Raw genomic sequence first — 8957 nt, 5'->3', positions numbered from 1 at the left:
AGGTAATTCCTGATGAGTTCACATCAGTCATACACTACACTTGGTACAGATATAGCCAGACTGAGAACACAGCCACAGGCAAGGGTCAAATACCTGTTCCACATACTTGACATATTTGTGTGTCTGTATGATTCATTTATTTTGATTCCGTGTAATCCAGTCTTTCAGCAAAGAAACAGTTTGATAGCCCTGACAAGGGGTACTGGTGGATGAGAGGCTGGACAAGAGCTGGAAACGTGCACTTGCCCAAAAACTCAACCATATCCTTGGCTGTATCAAAAAAGTGTGACAAGATGGTCAAGGGAGGTGATTCTGTCCCGCTCCTCTGCTCTGATGAGACCCCACCTGTGTCCAGCTCTGGGGTCCTTAGCACAGGAGCAGGTCCAGAGGAAGGCCACAAGAGTGATCAAAGGGGTGGAGCACCTCTCCTATGAAGACAGGCTAACAGTGTTTGGGTCCTACTCTCTGGACAAATCTTCAAAACAGCTGTGAAGAAGCCCAGCTGGTTTATGCTGAAAGCAAGACAGAGAGTGTTCTATGACTTTGCTAGTGCAGCTGACTTCATTTCAGGATCATGAATATTTCCTGCTGCCAATTTATTTTTGGGGACATAGGTATCTATTGATGCCAGGTTTTGTTCATGCCTTCAGTGGGCTTGATGTCCCTGTGTATGAGCTTGCCTTCAATAAAGATTTGCTGTGCATTTTTCCCCCAAGCACTCCTCTCCCGTCCTGGCTTCATGCCCCTACTGCCATTCTTGTCCAGCACTTATTTGCATGTCTAAACCTGTCATCAGTGTGAGAAATGGCACAAGCCAAAGATTGTAACTGTACTGAGTTACAGTTCAACTCATCAGTGTGTATCACCAGAGCTGCAGAAGAAATCCTGTGCAGTTAACTTCCTGTTTTGCTATATGGAAAAGCAAACACATGTTGCTAAACTAGTTTCAAAATATTATTCATGTACTTCTCCTCACATTTTTATTTTCCCTGCTTTTTCCCTTTTCACTCTTCCATGTATCAACTTCCTAATGAGCTGACATTTGTACAATGTTTCACTTTCCATTTCCAGGTGTCCCTCTCCTTTTGCTACACAGTTCATCACAGCTATGCCATCCAACACAATGCTAAGTCGCATTTCCTGCTGCTATCTGGGTCATGGTATGGTTTGGGTTAGCTGCTGGTGCGAGCAACCAAAAGCCAGCTCCTTGAGCCACCATCATCTGCTATGACATAACTTTGAACAGAGGCTCTCTCAACCTTTCCCTGCAGGACACAGGGGAAAGTAACTGAGAGGCTGCATGTTAATGGCAGAGAGGTAGGAGAAGAGACCACGATGACCACGGACCTCAAGGTCAGCCTCTGGCAGCGGGCGAACTAGATGTTCTGCTGAATGCTACAAGCACTGTAGTAAAGTGAGTAAAAGCTCTCTCTTAGAGAATCTATGTCAGGAAAAAGATCCACTGACCATTTCTACTGTTGTCATGAATGAGTTGCTACGTATCCAGGTTTACACATTGGGTTTATTAGTCGTTTACAGCTATGGGTTGTATTTGTCTTTGTGTAAAGATGGGAAAAGAACATTTCTCTTGCGCCACTTTTTTTTTTTTTCCTGTACCTGGTAAACTACAGAGGAGGAAGGGAAGTGATTTAATCATACAACTAGGGTCTCTTGTAATTTTTCTCTGCAATTTGCAGAAATATAAGAGATATAGGTATACTAAGGAAGAGCACCCATCTCTTCTGATATTTTTGTATCTCTAACACAGCAGTAGACTAAGATTAATTAACTATCACTGAAAAATTATCCCAAATGGATGGACTGTGGAGCTCGGTACACTTACAGTCTTTGGCTTGTGCCATTTCTCAGCAAGCTTTTTCTGACTGAGAGGGATGTGGAAAGCCTTGTAAAACATTTGCTTTTTGGGAATTCCTCTCATAGTTCAGCTTCTTTTCATGCTTGTCTAAATTTTCCCTGTAGCTGGTAAGGGACACCTCAGACCCCTTCATACCCCAGGAATTGCAGTGGTCAGTAGGATGCTAATGAGTGCTTGTTTTCAATGGCAACTTCCATAACTTACACATGTTGCAGTCCATAACACCCTATTGAGTCACCAGGTAATGAAGAAATCTCCTTTGCATTAACAGATGGAATTATGCTTATCTTTCCATAGTTTGCTTGTTTTCAGTCTCCGTTACTAATGTGTTCCAGGACCTACCAAGTAAGTATGAAGCAATAGTGAAACCATTTCTGTAACATGATCATGGTGCCATGCATGTTCTATTGTTATTTTCCTAGCAAATCCTGCTTATATTTTTCCAGTCATTAAAAGTTTTACTAGTTAATAAAGAAAAATAAATTCTTAACAGAGCCCTCTGTTTATTTTGTCCCAGACTGCTTCAGAGCAGGCTTTCCAATGCACATTATTTCAAACGGGAATAGATGCATGTCATGTTGATAACAATTCCTAACAAGGCTTTATTTGCTTAGATTAAGAGAAGAACATTTTCCACCTCTTCTATTAAAATATATCTACACATACTTTTTTCTACACATACTTTTGCTTTTATACATAAAGGCTAGGTACCCTAAAAATTATGTACTTGGAAATTGAAGGGGAAATATATTGTTGCACCCAAACCATTTATTGTAGGTAGAGTCTGTAAACCCAAAAGTCTCTAATTCACAACATAAATCAGTCCATAACTGCAGAGTGGATGTGCATTCCACACCGGTGCACAACACACGACATGACACAGGACTGCCTGGCATTCCTTCATTCCTAAGCCACGTCACTGTGCAACAACAGATGTGGGAGCAGGAGGCATCTCTCATTTTCCCTGATTGCTTCCTCTTAGATATAGAGGGAGGGGATAGAATTTCTGTCTGTGTGTGCCAGATTTACCAGCTGAGTGTGTATGGGGAAAATGTATGCAACCAGAGCCTGCCATTATCTGCTCAAGTAATGAAAAGATAACATGTAGAGTGTACAAGTGCTCACTCTCTAAGCTCAGCATTCTGCAAAGACAGGACTGAATTCAGGTGTTTCCCTACACACTGATCTTTTCACTGCAGCCTGCATTCTCTTTCATCATCCAGCAATTGGCACCACGGTAGGAGCAGGTCAGTGGGATTCCTTGCAGCTACTGGGAAATCATGTGCCTTATAATGACCTTATCAGTAAGAGACTAAAATCTCTCTCGTCCCAAAAGGCAAACATCCTAACTCTTTAACAATGTCACAATACATACCTTTCTTATGTCCCTAGAGGTGTTCAAGGCCAGGTTGGATGGAGCTCTGAGCAACCTGGTCTAATGGAAGGTGTCCCTGCTCATGGCAGGGGGGTGAAACCAAATGATCTTCAAGGTCCCCTTCCAATCCAAAGCACTCCATGATCCTCTGATTCTGTGACTCTGTGATACACACACATACTCACGCTGAGTACCCCTTGAGAACGATGGAATAGCACCCTCAGTAATTCTGTTTCTGTGTGTTTATTTAATGGATAAATAACATGAGTTTGAGTGCCACTGATGATCTTACTGACACTTGGAAAGTCCCATTCCAGACAGCTGTTATTTCAGGGATATTTGCAGAATTTCCCTATAACCTAGAGGTGTCATTTCAAGGCATGATTTTGTATGTGTGGAGTCCACTCCTAGGGAAAGGGAGCACTCAACAGTCATAGAGGCTTGTGGTTGGAAAAGAGCAACAGAATCCAGAGGGTCCTCAAAAACTTACTAAGTTTTATTAGTAAATTATAAACTTGGCAAGGAAGTAAGTATGAGTTAGTCCCTTATCTTCTACTATAAACACACATTGGTAGAATTGGAATAAGGAGTAGGGTGAAAGAGGAGAGGGAAAGACTAAAGAAAGGGAGGGGAAGGAAGTGGCGGAAGGAAGGAAGTGGTGGAAGGAAGGAAGTGGCGGAAGGAAGTGGCGGAAGGAAGGAAGGAAGTGGCGGAAGGAAGGAAGTGGCGGAAGGAAGGAAGTGGCGGAAGGAAGTGGCGGAAGGAAGGAAGGAAGTGGAGGAAGGAAGGAAGTGGCGGAAGGAAGTGGCGGAAGGAAGTGGCGGAAGGAAGGAAGGAAGTGGCGGAAGGAAGTGGCGGAAGGAAGGAAGGAAGTGGCGGAAGGAAGGAAGGAAGGAAGTGGCGGAAGGAAGGAAGTGGCGGAAGGAAGGAAGTGGGGGAAGAAAGTGGCGGAAGGAAGTGGAGGAAGGAAGTGGCGGAAGGAAGTGGCGGAAGGAAGGAAGTGGCAGAAGGAAGGAAGTGGCGGAAGGAAGGAAGGAAGGAAGGAAGTGGCGGAAGGAAGTGGCGGAAGGAAGGAAGGAAGTGGCGGAAGGAAGTGGCGGAAGGAAGGAAGGAAGTGGCGGAAGGAAGTGGCGGAAGGAAGTGGCGGAAGGAAGTGGCGGAAGGAAGTGGCGGAAGGAAGTGGCGGAAGGAAGTGGCGGAAGGAAGGAAGGAAGGAAGGAAGGAAGGAAGGAAGGAAGGAAGGAAGGAAGGAAGGAAGGAAGGAAGGAAGGAAGGAAGGAAGGAAGGAAGTGGCGGAAGGAAGTGGCGGAAGGAAGTGGCGGAAGGAAGGAAGGAAGTGGCGGAAGGAAGTGGCGGAAGGAAGTGGCGGAAGGAAGTGGCGGAAGGAAGGAAGGAAGGAAGGAAGGAAGGAAGGAAGGAAGGAAGGAAGGAAGGAAGGAAGGAAGGAAGGAAGGAAGGAAGGAAGGAAGGAAGGGAGGAAGGAAGGAAGGAAGGAAGGAAGGAAGGAAGGAAGGAAGTGGCGGAAGGAAGGAAGGAAGTGGCGGAAGGAAGGAAGGAAGGAAGGAAGGAAGGAAGGAAGGAAGGAAGGAAGGAAGGAAGGAAGGAAGGAAGGAAGGAAGGAAGGAAGGAAGGAAGGAAGGAAGGAAGGAAGGAAGGACGAGTCTTGGCTCCAGCACCAATCCAGCTAGTAGGGTGCTCAGGGACCTGGAGCTGCCTCCTGGAAGAGGAGTGAAACACGGACAGTAGAGCAGCATCAGGACACAAATAAGACAGATGTGGGTGAGGAAATAGATGGACCTTTATGCTTGGGAAAAATGTGATGTGAAAACAGAGAGAATAAGAGTATGCTTTTACAACGTAGACTTGGGAAGGAATTCTCTCAAAGAGGATGGGAGTTTTGGAGAAGACATTAATATAGTACAACCAAAATAATTCCATCAGAGAGGTAGTGTGCATGTAAATCGAACTGTACTTCTCTTACAAGCACAATACAACCACCTTTCTTGGAAGTATATTAAGAAGAAATTGTAGCTGAGTACTCAGTTTATTAGTTCAGAACTGTTCCCGAGTTCTTCAGTTCTCTAATGGAGCTTATTTTCTTCTTTCTTTTTGCTTCTTATGATGCAAAATTTTGACAAAGTTATAATTCCACAAAACACTGTGTAAGTCTTGCAATAATTATGCATTTCCTGTTCAATATAAAGGTCACATCCGAGACAACTGTCTCACAGAAGTCTTATTTAAAAACTATCTTTAATAAATTCACCATTTCAACAGATGGAGAAGAGAGAAGACTAAAATGCATAATGGTAGAAACCCTGATGCAAAAAAGAGTTCCACAAAATATTCATGTCATATGAATTACACCTCCTATACAGCTATGCAACCCAGTCACTCAGCATATGGTAAGTAATTTAGGAAGCAAAAAGTAACTAATAAATATAAAAGAAACGTGACAATGCATTTGATAGTTCTGACATGTTTATCTAGAACAAAATCAACACCATAGTCAATGCTGCATTGTTAAGATTGCAGACTAATGTACACACTCAAATGATTAGTCCATGATGGCAAAATGTGGACATAATTCTATGGAAACTTCATCAGTAGAAAAAATTACATTGAAACACTGTTGAGTAGGAGTTTCAAAATGTTCACTGTTTGGTGGGATCTCTTCTCCTTCTGATGAAATGATCTCATGTTTTCTTAGGTTTTTTTCTGTCTTCCATGCACTGCGTGTTTTTAATTCCCATCTAATTTTGGTGTTCATGCCTCGACAGTGATCTGAGATACCTCAGCCTGACTGGTATTCTTTAGATGTACAGCATCAACCATACCCTTCTGCACAGGCAGTACTTTGAAAGTCTGACATTGGTTTTGGTTTCAAACTCACTGTCAGGACCTCTGGAATGAATTATGTGATAGTTTTAAGTCAGACAGGACTGTGAAATTAACATCTGTGTTGATATATCAGACTCACTGCATTTCATTGTATTACATTTGTATTGAGACAAAGAAACTTTTGACAAAAAACATTCTTTTAGAGTAAATTTGATTCAAAGATGATTATTCACAAATCCTCTTGAAAGCTTTATTTCAGTGCTTATGCTTAGTGCAGCGTTTAGTCTCCAGTTTTATCTTCCAGACATTGGTTCCTTGGAACTTTTCCCCACAAACTTAGAGACCACTGTAATACCTACTTTTTTCTCCCAGCAAAGATTAACAGCAATCAAGTCATGTCTCAAACACCTTTTTCTTTTCTTCCTTAAATAATAAGGCATTTTGTTCAAGTCCGTAATTTTGTGACATTTTTGTGTATTTTAATGACTTGTTTTTTTGAAATGAGTCATTTGCTGTTGACTAATTTGAGACTCCCCAGCAGCACATGTAAAAATAAGATCGTGTCTGAGCCCCTACTCACTAACCACATGATTTTTATACATGAGAATTGAATAATTTGCTTTTGCCATCATAGTTCTAAGTTTTCTGTTCTTAAAATCCTCTCATATAAATCTCAGAGTTTCACAAGATATATCAAGGTTCTGGAGCAAGAAAGAGTTTTCTTGGTGGATGAAGATAATGTAAGGGACTATTTAAATTAACTGCACATACATACTGAACCTGATGGGGCACACCCACAAGTACTGGCCAATGTAATTGAAAAGACATTCAATTATCTTTGGAAGATCATGGCCTCTGGGGGAGATAACTGAGGACTGTAAGAAAGTAAATTTCATTGAAAATGGTTTTCTTTTAAAACATCCAAAGCAGTCCTAGAAAATATCTTTCCTGGCCTTTACAGGGTATTCTGCAATATATTTTCTCAGAAAAGGTGTATTTTCTATAATAAACCAAACTGAAAATCATTCCATAATACTCTTAGAAAGTATTTAATTTAAAGTAATCAGATCCTACTATCTTTAATATGTAGCAGCACTCATAAAACCACAGTTTAACATCCATCTCCGTAAATAAACAGGGAAGCATTTTGCTTTGTGAAGAAATCTTGAAATATACCTTCAAGCTAGATGCTGCCCATTTCCTGAATGAAAATAATTATTCTTCTCGATTGCAGTTACTGTCCCTGACCTAAAAGCAATCAAACTTAGGAGAGCAGCAGGGGGGCAGATGACAAGCAGTAATTTAGGGATCTGAAGCCCCCACATATCAACTACTCATCAGTATCTCCCTCTGTTTCTACTCTCAACTTGTGGTAAAAGTGAGCTCACTGAGAGGTTTACCTCCTTCTTTGGAGGTTAAACCAGACAGGAGAGCATGGTAACATGGGCAATTAGGCTAAATTCAGAGCCTACCTAAGCCCACAGTAACTGGCTGATATGTTCCTCTCTTCAATGTACCTTCATGGTATAAACATGTGACCACATGTGGTTTCTTATTGGAAGACATGGAAGATAAGGACCAAGGCAAAACCAGATCTGGTGTTATTGGCTGCTCGGCCAGTCTTCTGGCCAGCTAGTACACAGCATTGTGGTTTTACACCTGGCAATTCAGATTCCAATGAAAAAAACAAAGTTAAGTGTAATGGTTTCATATGTGAGAAAATTCTGCTGTGTCTGCCTGATGATGGGTGAGAACTAGGCAGACTTCTTTTAAGGTGCTTTGTGGGTCTTTTTGGTGAAGAAATGAAATAGGTCAGGGACTCAGATATCATGATTTCAGAGAGACAGTAAGCACTTTTTCAGATAAAATGGGACTTGGGGAATCAGTATTTTGTAGGTTGCTCACAGAACATTATAAGCTATAAGCAATGGGATTTGTTCAACCATGAACACTTGATTCTTTCAGTTTAACATGGAGAACAAAATCTTCCTTCCTATCCATATAGATTATGTTGAATTTCCACACTACAGTGACTAATTTACGACTGCTCTAATAAGATGTTAAAATATAACTTCCATTATCTTAATTTTTAATTTATTTTTTGAAGTAATGACTCTGGTGAATAAGACAGTTTTTATTTGTAATCTTTTTTTCTAAGGCATCTTGAAAGTAATAGATTACATTTTTGTATGAAAGAGCTGGTACTGAGGCATGGGATATGCCTGTACTGGTTAGTGGTTGGGCAAGGAGAGTACCTGTAAACACTCAGGATCTAGGCTTTACAGAAATGATAGAGATCATCAGCTGAAACCACTTTCAACATCTGTACAGTAGATTTTCTTTACATCACTCACTGACAGTTTATATTAATTGCTAATTCTAACATATTCCATCATCTCCTTGGCACACTTTTTCTTTATACTAGCTCAGTCCTTGATCTTTGCTGCTACCTTGTTCAGGTAACTCAGGCCATCTTCAATGGGCTCAGTACTCTCTGAACATCCACTGGGATTTAAGATCTTACTAGCCTAAAGTTTCCAACATAATCCTTCAAACAGAGTTAAGCCTGAAGCATTCCTGACAGGCTTCTCTATTTGAAAGACAGCCCTCGCATTGCTGCTTGGTGTTATGAGATCTTCATTTTTGACAATCAAATATTTCATTTGGTCATAATTATATTCCCTTCTCACCACTGCAATCAGGGACAGGTTTTTCAAACTAGTTTTCATGCTCATACATTGGAGCACCACATGGCTACAGAAGCTCCTCACTGAGAATGCAGCTAAGTGCCAATGTCTTGCCAAGTAATTATTGTAGCAAATAATCAAGTTTTTCTAGTATTTATGGAATACATACTAGGTAGGA

The sequence above is a fragment of the Haemorhous mexicanus genome, chromosome 3 (genome assembly GCF_027477595.1).
Source record: "Haemorhous mexicanus isolate bHaeMex1 chromosome 3, bHaeMex1.pri, whole genome shotgun sequence".
In the NCBI taxonomy this organism is placed as follows: Eukaryota; Metazoa; Chordata; class Aves; order Passeriformes; family Fringillidae; genus Haemorhous; species Haemorhous mexicanus.
Note: the sequence above shows the minus strand (reverse complement) of the source record.